The sequence below is a fragment of the Physeter macrocephalus genome, chromosome 19, assembly GCF_002837175.3.
Source record: "Physeter macrocephalus isolate SW-GA chromosome 19, ASM283717v5, whole genome shotgun sequence".
Classification (NCBI taxonomy): Eukaryota; Metazoa; Chordata; class Mammalia; order Artiodactyla; family Physeteridae; genus Physeter; species Physeter macrocephalus.
In genome coordinates, this window is record NC_041232.1 from 79,079,172 (window position 1) to 79,094,820 (window position 15,649).

Here is a 15,649-nt window from a genome sequence, read left to right on the forward strand (position 1 = left end):
AATTTTCTAATTCTAGTAATTGATTTGAAGACATCTATCAGCTAAGAATATTTAATCGAATGGGCGAGGCTCTCTTTTTCCCTCACATAACCAGCACGCTGGGGGTTGTCAGCGGGTGGTGTTGATGTACCAGGTGTGATATCAGGGTGGTATATTTCTCATTCTCTTGGCATTTTCCATGTGTTTCAAGTTGGCTGACACAGCATTCCACATCAAGAGAGGAAGGAGAGAAAGCATCCTTCTTTATTTATAATCATTTCTGTTTCCCCGCTTTCTCCCTTTCTTCTTGCTTAAACCTCTCACTGTATGTGATCATATTAATAATCCTTTTATATGTTTCTCCATGCTAATTTAAAAAGATATGTAAAAACATATGGATGATCGTTTTCATTGTTTTACAAAAATAGATCACATTATTACAATCTATAACTCCATGATACTCATGGGCATGCTTACAAGACAACTTTGTAGACGAAATTTATTTTTAATAGTTTAATGTAAATTTATAATAATTAAATCTCCTCAGTGCATGGATATTAAATTTGTTTCAAACTTTTGCCCCTGCCAATAAACTCCAACATATTGGCATTTTTATTTCATGGTGAAAAGTGAAATTACTGATTCAAATTGTAAGTGTATATTTAATATTAATATAACTTACAGATTGTTTTTGATAAAAACTCTATTTCACATTTTCACAAGAAATGAATAATTGAAATTTCCCTGAAACACTGCCAAACTTTATTGCACTTATTTTTATCAATCTAATGGGCAAAAAGGGATGGTATTTATGTTTTTTAAATTTGCATTCATTGGATATTATTTATGATGATCATTTTCTACATATTTAGTTGTAATTTCTTTGACATTCTGGAATCTGTTAATAATAGTTTTCACACATTTTTATTGTGCTTTCTGGAGCTTTTTGTATATTAAAAATATTAACCATCAAATATTTTCTCCCAAGTTAGCTATTTTCCTATTGATTTTTTATGGTCACTTTTGCTATATGAAATAATTTAATGTAACTTTAGTTAAGGAGATCTTCCCAACCCCTAATTTTAGTTTCAGTCCTTAAATTAACATCTAAGACATTTTTGTTTTTTATGGTATAGAATTGTTATTGAACACATTGGAATATAAATTTATATGGTATGAGATAAGTATGTGTATACAGTTGACCCTTGAACAACACAGGTTGTTTGAACTATGCAGGTCCACTTACACGTCGAGTCTTTTTCAATAAATACACACTACAGTACTACACCACCTGCAGTTGATGGAATCCGTGGATATGGAAGGCCAACTGTAAGGTTGTATGTGGATTTTCAACTGTAGGGGTTCAGTGCCCCTAACCTCTGTGTTGCTCAAGGGTCAGCTGTACATGTGTATTTTCTCCACCAGATGTGACCTACTTGAGGGTAGGAACAATTTCAAACTGAGGACTAAAGAGACAATTTTTAATGAATGACTGAGCACTTTACATCTGTCCAGGTCATGGAGCAAAATACGTATAATGCCACAGTGTATGATCAGACTGAAGAATCACTCTCTGCAATCAAAATGCCAGTGAATTCTGCACATTTTTGGTGTACCAGTAGCTTGGAAAGTACAATGTGCAGTTCTCACCTGAGGCTGTTTACCTTGACAACACTCACAGCAAAAACATCCTATTTTTGCAGCTCAATTTTTATGAGTCTGTTCTTTACCACCCTGCTTACGTCTTGGGGCCAAAGCACTGGGCTTCTATATTTGGCATGGGGAAGGTTGTAGAAGGCCAAGAGAAAGTCTGTCTTCCCTCGCCATCACTGAGGACTTTTAGCTTGGACGGTTCTTTCATACAAAGGAGATCAAGACTAACAAACCAGTCAGATCTGAGGGGCAGTGATTAATAAAGCAGCAGAAAACAATGAACAAGAATTTGGTCTCTTAGCTCTGCTGGATTCAGTCAGTTAATTACCAAGAGCTGGAACATCCTATCGAGAAAAGAAGTCGGTGTTTCTGTTTGTGTTCCAGCAGGCCCAGGTGTACCGTGGTGAAGCCGCACCAGCGCTATTCAAACCTGTCAAGGCTGGGTCCTGGCAAATGTATAAAGTAATGATCTGGATCTATTTTCACTTCAGAATGTGAAAAGTATGCCATGGAATGTTCTTTTTTGTTGTTAAAAAAAAGAGGAAGAAACACTGTTTTCCAAGAAGCAAGAGTAACTTAATTTCATCACACCAGAGACCTTTGATGCCTCATTACAGGCAGTCTCCCCTTTCACTTTCTGGTTTTCTCTTGGGCACTGAAAGATGATGATAATGTTAAAATCCTTCACTAGATTATCTCACAGTTTATAAATAAGATCTTCATTTAAAGATGTTTTCCAATGTAAATTTATGCAGCTACGATGGAAAACAGTATGGAGATTCCTCAAAAAATTAAAAATAGAACTATCATATGATCCAGCAAGTCCACTTCTGATATTTATCTGAAGAAAACAAAAGCACTAACTTGAAAAAACTGTATGCATCCTCATGTTCATTGCAGCATTATTTATAATAGCCAAGATATGGAAACAATCTATGCATCCATTGACAGAAGAATGAATAAAGATTTTGTGATATATTATTTGTGGAATATTATTGAGCCCTAAAAAAGGAATGCAATTTTGTCATTTGCAACAACATGGGTGGACCTCGAGGGCATTATGCTAAGTGAAATAAGTCAAAGAAAGACAAATGCCATATGATCTCTTTCACATATGGACTCAAAAAGAGAAGTCAAGCTTATAGATACAGAGAACAGATTGCTAGTGGCAAAGGCAGGGGGTGGGAAGAAATGGGTGAACTGCTGCTGTTTTTTGTTTTTTTCGTTTAGTTTGAATGAATTTTTAAAAATTAAAGACATTTTCTTCCTTTAAAGTCTATCAAAGTGTGGAATCTTTAGATAAAGTTTACACTTTAAAAATACATATTTTCTCCTGGAAGTGGTGTAAACATTGCACCATCATTTTTAGAATGCATTAGCATCTCTTCATTTTCTACACCTTGTTCTCTCAAACATCTCATTTTGACCTTAGGTTATCCAACTTTGTGCAAATATGCAAAAGTTACATATTGATATTTTCCATCTTTTTGGGTATAAGAATCCATAGAAATGAACGGCATTTTCTTCCATGCACTACCACACTAACAGCTCTTTTCTGTAGTAAAAATTAAAAAACCATCTTGTTATGTATGTAACATGGTTGTATGGTCTTACATTCATCGATGGTGTTCTTTATGCTCAATCTTTTCTCGTACAGTAAATTGAAATAATTTCTATGCTATTCACATTTCTAACCACAGTCTCTTTAAAGGTGAAAATGTCTTTAGTTTCTGGGAAGAATCTTTGTGTAACCTAATATCCTGCTAGATAACAATACATACGTGTGTGTGTGTGTGTGTGTGTGTGTGTGTGTGTGTGTCTGTTCCATCTTGGTGCTGAGTTCTGAGCCTTCACTATTTTGTTTTTATGGCATCACTAGGAATTAAGTTTAAAAGTTTATAAGATAATTGGGAAGTATGCTGTAAGTCTGTCTTTGATTATTTTGTACTAAAACCTGCATAGGTGGCAAATGCGTTGCCATACTTCCCCATTTGAGCACATATCCTGCCACTGTATAAAAACAAACAAAGACAAACCAAAAATGGAGATCATGGAGTCAAGTGCTAAATGTTCCCAGAAGCCTCTTTGTTGTGAATATATGCACATTTACTGTATAATATTGATGTACTTCTAATGAATTGAATCTCACCTAAACACTTTTATTGTATTGTACTTACTCTGCGAAACCATGGTTATGATATTTCCAGAGCTTCTGTCAGATCAAGTTGGCCCAGTAAATGTAAATGCTGAATCATTTGGCAATGGCAAATATTGTGTTTATGGGAATAGTGCAGGCTATTGCTTTTTAAAAACAAAAATTTTAAGTTAATTCTTGGGGAACCAAGGCAGAAAAAGTATGGTCTTAATAATTTCTCTTGGCGATTTTATTCATTTAGCATTCAACATTTTCCACTTCCAAAATGTGCCTAATACCTAGGTAATTCAGGAAGTTAATATTTATACAAAAGTATTTCTATTAATAATGTTAGAGAGTGATAAGCATTCATTTTATAGCTGCCTACTAATGTACATATTACATCATTTTAAACTTCAGGACCTTATGGACAAATCAGAAAACCAAAATGAGAAAAGACTGAAAATTGCAAGAAATTAAAAGGCAATCATTCTATTACCTATAATGCAGATAGATTACTACTATTGAATGCCACATATAAATTATGATATCAATTGCTAGGGCTGCCATAACAAAATACGGCCGAATAGAAGGCTTGAACAACAAAAAATTATTTCTCATGGTTGTAATGTCTGGAAGTTCATGATCAGGGTGCTGGCAGGGTTGGCTTCCTCTGAGGCTTCTGTCCTTGCCTTACAGATGTTTATCTTCTTGCTGTGTCCTCATGTGGCCTTTTCTCTGTGTGCTCACATCCCTGGTGTTTCTTCCTCTTCTTAAAAGGACACCAGTCCTACTGGATTAGGGTCCCACCCTTATGACCCCATTTAACTATAATTACCTCCTTAAAGGCCCATCTCATAATATAGTCAAATGGAGGGGAGGTGGTTAGGACTTCAACATATGAATTCTGGGGGGACACAATTCAGTCCATACAGTTACTAAAGCTAATTGAGACATTCTTCAAGTGTATAATAGGAAACAAAAAAGCAATTTTATTTGGTTTGTATTTGATTTACTCTATTTAGCAAAAAGAAATCTACTTTTTATTAACCGATTAATAAAGCCCACTACGATTCAGACCATTGGTGTTTTAGTGATGTTTTGGCCTTGAAATTGTTTCATTCTCTACATTGACACGTTTAGTTTGAAAAGATATGTCACTGTTCTCTAAGTAAAAGAGACTACGTATTTTAAAAATCTGAAGTAAAAAGTAATAATTACTTTTTAGATGGTCTCTCACAATAGAATATAAGTAGGAAACTTACACTGTATGTATATAAATGAATGTTTTACTTTCTTCAAGCTTTTTTCCCCTGATTCTTGAGGGCATAAAATATTAATTCACAGTAGCACTGGCTTATTGTTTTCACATAAACCTCAGGGGAGAAAACAAAGACAAAACAACAGCAATTTAAAATAGAATAAGCAATTGGATCTTTTAAATGAAAGATCCAAATTAATATTCTGATTTTCAGTGGAAAAACATTTTCTGGAGTACAATAACTCTACAGAAACACTGCAAGTATTCCTATCAAATACAACATCAAATGTCCTATTTCTCTCTTTGATTCCTAGCAGGACCAATCATCTCCTAAGATCAGAGAGCTCTAGAGTTGGACTAGACATTTGAACACCTTTCATATAAGAAGTATCCAATTTTGGTGATGAGTTAATGTAAAAATATAACTTGAGATCAAGAAACATACAGGCATATTCAGCATCCTACATACCTCTTGAATCTACTTTTTGAATATGCTGTTGCATCTTACTAACATAACTTTATCTTCCTATAATTTTATTATGTTTCTGCTGTAAAGGAAGGACATGGAGAGAAAACTAAATTTTGAGGCTCCGTTGGACCCCTTTAAATAATCAGGAGTATATTTGGTTATTGTTGTTTATATTCAGGATGGGTAAGGCTTTGCTTTTCTGGAGAGCTATCACAGTGATGGTGGGAAAATACCTGCTTGATTTTGAATTACTGAGTTAGGGAATCTCTCTCACAAGGACCCAAATCTTACTGGTACCATTTTTGAATAGCTCTCTAAAAATGGATTTTATATTTAGTAAGTCTACCAACCTTATCATCTATAAATGTTACAAAAATGAAAGATGATCAAATAATAAAACAATAATTAAATGGAAAACATTCAGAAACCCTTAGCTTCCTTGCCCCAAACCACTGTCATTATATTCAATTATGTTAAGATCAATCCCATTTAAGATCCATAAATTATCATCTAATAAGTTATTAAGAGAATGCCCCATGCACTTGGAAATTTTACTCTTTGATTCCTAGGTTCTATTTTATCTGAGCTAATATGACTAAATACCACTAGATAAATACCACAATATAATTAACAAATTCAAGTTGCATTTATTAGACATACATAAACTGGCACGGGGTGTTGGATTTCCAAAAATGACAAAGAGAAACTCTCCTTCACTGAACATCATTGAAAAAGACCTTATCAAATACAGTAAAACTCCAAAGAGTTGATTCGTAGAGTCATATATCTCAAGTAAAAAGCAATATATATAACTTTCTCCTGACTGCCGAACATCCATTTCATCAAGAGATTTAAAGCTAAGAATTCTTAGAAATATTCCAGAAGCTATGGCTTCAGATGTCATTAAAACACTGCCAGCAAAATTTTCCCCTTAGGGAAAGAGAACTGTATTAGGCTTTTCTTGCTGTAGTAAACAGTTTGTTCTATTCAAAGACACTCCAGCCTGCTTTGCAGGAACTGTTTATTTCCACTCAAACATGTTTCTCTCCATAAGGGACTTACTTCAGTTGAGATAAATTATGCTTGCATTTCCAATGGATTTTGTGCCCCTTTGAGTCTCTGCTTCACAGGAAAACACAACTTATTCTAAAGACCAACTGATCAGCTGGTCTTGAACATTCATAAAAGCCTTCAATTCCTCTGAGCTAGCCAAAGGGGAATTTGAGCTACAGCAATATTTCTTGTTTGAGCTATATAAATACTGTAAGTCAAGTGGAACAGCTCATGAACAGGATAAACAAAACAAAACAAAACAAAACAAAGCAACAAAACCTTTTTCTCTTGAAAAGTCCAAGCTGAAATCTGGAGAATTTTCACTGCATGAATTAGATAATCTAAGCTCCTAGCTTTGGGGTCTACTGCAAAATGAATAAATTTTTTTTTTCTGGTAATCACTATGTTAGAATTGGCTGATTTATCTTCTCCAAGATCTTAAATGGTCTTGCACAAACGTCATCCTGTAGATGATCCAATAACTCATTTTGCAAAAACAAACAAACAAATAAAGGAGAAAGAAGGACTTGCTCCCATCCAACTATAAGAAGCATTCTTTGGAAAATCTCCTGATCAGCAAAATCTTTAAAAATGTGATAATGGATTGATGCTCTCCAGCTTAACTTCGCCTGTTCTTGGCCTGAAAGGGTAACAGAGACTATGAAAGGAAGGCCTTTCATCCAGGAGCTGCCTCACACTTGGAACTAGACCTTGGCATTTGTTCTGCTGTTGAACATAAGCAATTTCATAGACTATTAGCATCAGACAAGGCAACTACAAGAACATGATGGAATAAAATAAAGACAAGACCACTTCTGTATCAATGTTTGGACACAGGCAATAACAAGAATTTTCCCAAATGGCAAAAATGACTAAACATCCCCAGTTCCTTGCTAATATGAGTAACAAAATTCTTTTCATTATCACAGTTTTCATCTTTTTTCCTTCCTCCAATCCATTAAGATAAAATTATTAAGACATCCAATCATGGGATTAATGGCAATTCCTGACAGCACAACACCCCGCCCTTGAACATTTCCTAGAATCACCTATGATACACCTATGGATACACCAAACGTTAGTATGTTTAGCTAACACTTTCTGGCCAAGACACCCCACAGTTCCTCTAGAGAGGGGTCCCCTTCACTGAAAGGAGACAATAAATGCAAATGTGTTTGTCTGTTCCTGGTGGTCACTGGCTGCAGGATATCAACAGCAGTTTATATTTGAACACTTATATCGACATTGCTCTTCAGAAAGTTCATAAGAGTGAGTCCCTCAAGCTTTAAAATACTCTCAGAAAACAATAAAGGTGAGATCACAGGATCATCCTGCCAACTGCGATGGTGAGGTCTCATCCAAACCTTTGCCAAAAGAGAAGTGTTATGTAAAATATTATGTTTAAATATGTTTTGTGAACTATTCAAAAAAATCATATTAACAATGTGAAATGTTTTCTGTATAAAATTATTTCAAAGCAATTCAGGAGAAAATCAGAGAAGCTCTGGCTGGTGTGAGGTCACACTTCAAGTAAGTAATAGAAAACCATTTGAATCAGATCTTCCGACTGCAGACCTGCTCATTTCACAATCTGTGCTGCCTGGCAGCATGTGAGAGGAAATTCATATCCTTTTTGGATAAGACATCATATTTTAAGATCAAGGAACAATCTCCAACCAAACACTGTTAACTTCTTTGCACCATGCTGACTTACTCAGCAGAAAGTACTGAAAAAAGTGATCACGGTGGTAAGGTGATATAAAACAGTATAAGACGAATAAAGTTAAAGAAATTAAATATGTTACAATGGGAAAAATACTTTTTCAGGTACTTAAAATACTCCTATGGTGAAAGAAATAAAAAATGTTTTACAATGTTCCAAGTATAGAACAAGGGCACCGGATTAGGATGTTCATAGGGAAATATTTCAATTTAACATAATCACAGTCACTGTAACAACTCTTCAAGGCAGAAGGTGCTGTCTCAGAAGATCATTTACTGTCCCTGCTTGAGATGAGCTGGGCAGCTTTTGGCAGGAAGGTGGTAGAAATAGGTTCTAACTAACTGAAAAGGGTATTTAGAGTAATTCATGTTTTCCAAACTATGTGTTTATAATTTTAGGGTTTGGATAAGAGGATGGAGGACACACATCACTAAGTTATGTGATATTACTACTAAAAATGGGATGTAGAGTGGTCCTAAAGTTTTTGAGATATAGAAACAAGGTAGAATGAAGGTGTAGTCTGAGGTAACCATAGTAGGTAACTAGATTATATAGCTCTATTTTTAATATTTAAAAGTTAAGGGGGCTTCCCTGGTGGCGCAGTGGTTGCGCGTCCGCCTGCCGATGCAGGGGAACCGGGTTCGCGCCCCGGTCCGGGAGGATCCCACGTGCCGCGGAGCGGCTGGGCCCGTGAGCCGTGGCCGCTGAGCCTGCGCGTGCGGAGCCTGTGCTCCGCAACGGGAGAGGCCACAACAGAGGGAGGCCCGCATACCACAAAAAAAAAAAAAAAAAAAAAAAAAAAAAAGTTAAGGATTCAAATGTTGGATACTCTATGTAGCTGTGTAACCCTGGACAAGTATCATAAATACTAAAAGTTAGTTGTGCAATAGACATAGAAAATTGTGCATACTTTTTTAGGTTTCATGTGAATATAAAAGGAAATAATATAAAGTACTATGTAGCATGGCTGACATTTAGCAATGCATTACTAAATATTTATTATTTTTTATTATTAAAATTTGGGTCTGTATGGCTGAACTCACACTATAGACGTTAATGTGTATACATTTATTATTAATTATACATTTTTTTCTGGAAAGAGTAGACAGGCTTAGTCTTGTTTCAAACTTTCAATTCTCCTGAAATCATTAAAGACTGATAACAAAACACTTTGCCACTGTAGGCAAGAGAATGTCTTTCTTCTGAGCTAGTCTAAGTGTAATTGCCACATGTACTTCTGGCCATTTTCATTCTTTCTTTTTTTTTTTGTCTTTTTTTGGCCACGCTTGTGGGATCTTAGCTCCCCGACCAAGGATTGAACTCTGGGCCACCGCAGTGAAAGCACCAAGTCCTAACCAATGGACCACCAGGGAACTTCCCAGTTTCTTTCTTCTCATTACTGTTTCACTGTCTGTATCTTCTAATGTATTTAATAAGTGTTCATTTAAGCACCTAGTGTTTATCAATTTATTTTCACAGAAGTCAGCTTATTTTGTAAAATGCTGGATGTCTGCCATGTTTATTATCTAAACATGTAAAGATTTTTCTATATATCTATTAAAGAGAGAGTATGATGGTTTGGCATTCTCATTTAGCTGCTGGGTTCTGCAAGCTTTTTTAAAAAATAACCTATGGACTCAGCGTGTTGCAGCGATGAGGAGACTTCTATTCTACTCCCATGATATTAACAGTCACTTTTGATGATGTCTAACCTGGGATCATCAATGTGCAAAGATGAACCACGTATCTTTGATAATGCATTCTGAAACATTTTGACTGAGTACTGTTGTTGATGAAGGACCTTAACACTTGAGGGTTCCACATCTATCATGTTGCAGGCTACGTCAAGCACCAACATTCGGTATTTCTCTCAACATTCACATTCATGCAGTCATTGTCTATGGAGGGATTTAAACCACACATTTCTACTTGATTGCTAATATCTGGGGACAAATGTGCTTGGTTTTCAGACACGAATATATTGTATCATACTATATTCCTTTATTCTATCATCTTTATCAGGAAGTAGTTAAAATTGGTCAGAAAAAAATTGTCCCCCCTGAAAGAAATGTTGGGTGTAACCAAAAATCAAATCTTCAGTAAGTATATAAATAGATGAACAGATTATTTTGAGTAGAATGTCTTGCCACTTAATAAATATAGTGGACAGGGGAGAGAATTTCTTGTTCCAACAGCTGAGATAGATTATGGTGAAGTTAAAACAAAATGCTTTTTGTGAAAGTGCTTTGCAAAATAAATGATTTATGAATGTTTTTGTTATCACCAATAGTAACACCACCATCTCAGCATCACCTTTGATTAACCTTTTAGATGTTACATAATATGTTTCAGATTTCAGGATATAATTTTCTCCATTCTTTAAATTCTTAAAATAATGCTGAGAGCTCACTAGTAGAATTTGCCAATTTGAACTATCTCTACAAACTATTCACCTGAATCTACTGATTTTAATACTGTAAGAATACTTAAGTGATAACCTAGAATTTTCTCATCTATTTTAGTCTGACCTTTCCAGCTTCAAGAGCAATCAAAACAATATTTTCATAGAGCTGTCTTTTTTTCTAGACAATTAAAGACCTGGCTTCTCATAAAGACTTAGTGGACAGCAAAATATAGCCTTAAATTTGTCACCTAATTAGTTTACAGTTGCTAAAAAAATAACTGATATTGGACTGACTATACAAATAATTGCTTTCCCACATACTTTAGCCTTTCTTCTGATAATACGATGTATTTCTATTGTTTTTTTAACCATGTCATGATACATTTTGTTCATTTCTTTTCCCCACTACTCCTATTCAAGCTATACTGTACAACTTTCACTTACAAATGTATTGAGTACCCTTCAAAAAGTGCTTTGTGACCATCTTTAAAATCTTTACCATAGATGCAACTCAACAAATTGACAGTAGAAATTTTAGATTCCATGAGAAATGGATCCACACCTACTGAAATGTATCCTAGTCATCTAATTTACTTCTAATAAAAGTAGTTTTATTCTGAATTTTTGTCACTTCTGCTTCCTCCTTTGTTAATTAAATAGCAAATAAAAGTTTTTTCTAACATCGTATCAAGGCATTATCTCTTACTTGTTGTTAGGATTGCTTACTCAGTTTGTTTCACTAAAACTTGAAAAAGGAATCAAACTGTAAATGTGTAACTGTACTGGTATGAAATCAAAGCATTAGACCTTCTCTATAAAGTGCACAAGAATAATTTGGGGTCATTTCTCCAGAAAATGTTAATGACAACTTTCTTTATTGGCTGGAAAATAATGGCTTCCCCAGTTCATCATCACAACACTCTCTATAAAGATTGACGTGGACACCAGTATTTAATTGTAATAACAAAATTTAAATGATTGTCATGACTGGAAAGTTCTCCATCACTTTTTATGAATTTATCAACTTCACTGATTTGGGTGTCATGGGAACACTGTTCAGGTACTGGATTTGGTCATGGGATAAAAGAAACACCATAGGCTTTGATCTTGTCTAAACTTGGCTGGTTATGTTAGATAGTCATCTACTCTTCTTGAACCTCAGATATCTTCACTACAAAAACATGATAATAATCCTATCTGCTCTATCTATTTTGTGAGTATTATGAACAAGCAGTAAAGCACAGAGAGTCTTCAATATTAGACAGCAATGAGAAGCTTGTATCTCTACACATAACAAATATGGTTTGGAAGCAAACAAAGAAAATATTTTTTTATAATTTAATTGTTTGAAGCACTTTTAGATCACTTGTTTAAAAAGGCTATGGAGGAGATACTAAAATTATAAAATGAAATATCGGTGTAAGGCATTTTGGAAAATATAAACCTCTATAGGAATGTGAACTGTTATTGTCATCTGTATTTTATACCCATTTATTACATTTTACATATGCACAATTCAGACATAGAATACAAGCAATTTGATTTTTTCTTTTTTCCAGTAAAAACATAAGAGAATTTCAGTGTTATAGCAAAAACTACTACTCTTTAATGCTCAAGTAATATATCAGAGTAGTTGTGTTGCTCTCATTCACTGCTTGTGTGTATTTCAAAGAACCCTATTACTGTTCAACTCCTGGTAGTTTTACTGTGCTTTGTTAAAAAATTCAAGGGCTAAAGAATAAAGAGACAGAGTATAGATGAGTCATCTTGACCAAGCAGTGTAAGGAAACACACTGTTTATTTGGTTCAGTTGACACAGTCCATCATTGTTATAACCACTAAATCCAATCATGTTTTAAAGTATTTTATGCTCCAGTATATCAAGCAGCACTTACTACACACCATGCACTGTTTTCATCTATGACTGATGACAATAGCTAGGGAAAAAGCCTTTTTCAGGAGTATAAAACATGGCTTTACATGAAACTGATGTATTATATTGGAAACACAGATCTAATAGGCCAAGGAGACATGACAAAAAACGCCCAGGGACCTAGCTGATCCCATTTGTTTTCAGTGAATTCTTGATTCTCATGTGCATATTTTGGACTTCCTGAAATAATGACATTTTTAAAAGGAGATAGGACAGAGTCATAATCAAATCTTACAATGTTCTTGGTGTCAGTAGAGCTCAGCTTGCTTACAGAGGGAGTTAGCTCAGCAATTTGGACTTCTGGTGGGATATTCATATCTTTGTCAACCCTTGGCTGTGATTGGTTGTTGCTTATTTGATTTTACCTCCTTAAGAGAAAATGAGAATGTGGTTGGAGCAGTGCCCGGCTATGTTTAAACTCTGAATGAACTCTATAATACACCAGTCCATGTATGAAATTTGATGAAAATTAATTCTCCCACCATATCCTCACAATACTGACACCACTGTCATCAACAGAAACAGAGCAACTATTCCAAAGACAGTGATTTTCTTATTAATATTGCACTGCTCAACTAAAGTGGGAATATAAAAGTGAAGACTGGATTTGAATTCCTAAACATTTATAAGCCATGAACCGTGAATATAGTCAGAAATGTTTTTACTAGGCAAACTAAAATCAATCTCTCAATCTGATGCACAATAGGGATGAAAGTCAACACTGAACAACCCAGAGTTGAGGTTTTGAAATATACCCTTTTAAGAAACTAATTGGTCTCTTGCATGTCCCTTTCTAAGTGTGCACTCACAGTAGCTTATGGATTGATTTGAGGACACTCCCACTGTGCTGGGACCCTACGGGTCCTCCCTGACCCTCAAAGCAGGTCTATCACTTGGAGTAACTGTGTTTGAGCCATACTTTCCCAAGTTCCTAATCTCTTGCTTTCATTACCATTGAGCACTTTAGAAGTGAGAGTCACCTCTCAAACAATAAGTAAATTTAAATAGTTGAGGCTGAAAATATGCTATTTAGTGCATCAAGTGAAGTTTGTTCAGGCATTCATTTCCTTTACATGACTTTATAGAGATTCTTTGTTCCATCCACCCCCACTAGACACCCTTGAAGGAAGATCTTACCTACCTTTTTTTCACAGTGGCATCACCTGTCCCTATATCACTGTGTGGCACAGGGTGAGAGCTAGATAAACTTTGTTGAATAAGAGAATAAATGAATAAACTCCATTCTCACTCATGCTTTATATCTTGTACTCCTCTGTCTTCTTTTATTTCCTCAAAATCTGACTTCAAAAATTTTTATAAACAAGCCTTTTCAATTTAGTGTAAAGATGTTTTAATGGTTAAGATTGTGTCAACTTGATGTTAACATTGCATCAGTCTCCCAAGGATATTTGCTCTTTCACATTTTTCTGTCAGTGAAAGAACTTAAGAAATTGCCACCCACATGCAAGAGAATAATATTTGTTAGCTGGTAGGTGGGTGCCTTTCGTGTAGTTGTTGCATTTAACTACGTGCTTTAATGCTTACAGAATGCATTAGAAAGTGGATTATTAGAAATCAAAAATAATTAAGGACAGAGGAAAATTAAAATTCTCCAAAGATATGATATACAAGAATATTTGCAAGTGTATCTTCTGAGCAATTTTACATATGATAAATGACTTCTTTAAATTATAATCACTATGGCAAAAAATTGACAAGCCATGAATTTTTATAAACCAAATTTTCAAATGGCTCTGAAAATACTTTTCATGTTTTAGAAAAAAAAATCACATTTAATTGCAATTTTGGGAGAAAATCTGATGCTTAATTAAGCAATATACTTATTGCTCATAGTATATTTTTTATAATTTATTATTCCTGATGCTACTCCAGTATGACAACAGATCTATGAAGGATAATTTTACATTTAAGAATTTTAGTTTCTTTAGTTTAGTTTCTTTATCAAGGAAGTGTTATCTAGTTTAGGTTACTTCCATTTAATAAAATTTAAAGACTATGATTTATTGCCTTTGTAAGACATCAGAACTGAATTTAAAGATGAAATTTAATAACACTGCCTAGTTCCTTCTTTTACAGAAAGTTGAATCTGACATTAGTCCTTTGAGTAAATTTGTTTTAAAACTCACATCCTCTTGACAGGTAATTTTTTTTTTTCTCATTGATCTTTTGGGAATATATAAAGGGCAAAGCAACACTGGTATATTTAAACATACAACCAGCCACAGAAAATAGAAAATGAATCATCAATATAGAACATGAATATTTTTATTATGGATTAATGTTTACTTCAAGTTGGAATTCAGGAGACAAACCAATTGCTTTCAGGTAATGAACAGCCTTGCTCCTACCTCTTATCAGGGATAACTCAGTGCTTTCTAGGTAACATGAGACTGCCTGTTTCCTAACGTTAAATCTCTCTTAGTCCATTGGATTAAATTATTGAGCTCTCATTTTCAGTTAAATCAGTGGCTATCAGAAGCAATAAATTACTGGGGAGACAGAAAAACAAAAAAGCAAGAAGAGAGACATTAAAAGATAATAGATAAAAGTACTTAGTATTGCCTTTGTAAGACATCAGAACTGAATTTAAAGATGAAATTTAATAACACTGCCTAGTTCCTTCTTTTACAGAAAGTTGAATCTGACATTAGTCCTTTGAGTAAATTTGTTTTAAAACTCACATCCTCTTGACAGGTAATTTTTTTTTTTCTCATTGATCTTTTGGGAATATATAAAGGGCAAAGCAACACTGGTATATTTAAACATACAACCAGCCACAGAAAATAGAAAATGAATCATCAATATAGAACATGAATATTTTTATTATGGATTAATGTTTACTTCAAGTTGGAATTCAGGAGACAAACCAATTGCTTTCAGGTAATGAACAGCCTTGCTCCTACCTCTTATCAGGGATAACTCAGTGCTTTCTAGGTAACATGAGACTGCCTGTTTCCTAACGTTAAATCTCTCTTAGTCCATTGGATTAAATTATTGAGCTCTCATTTTCAGTTAAATC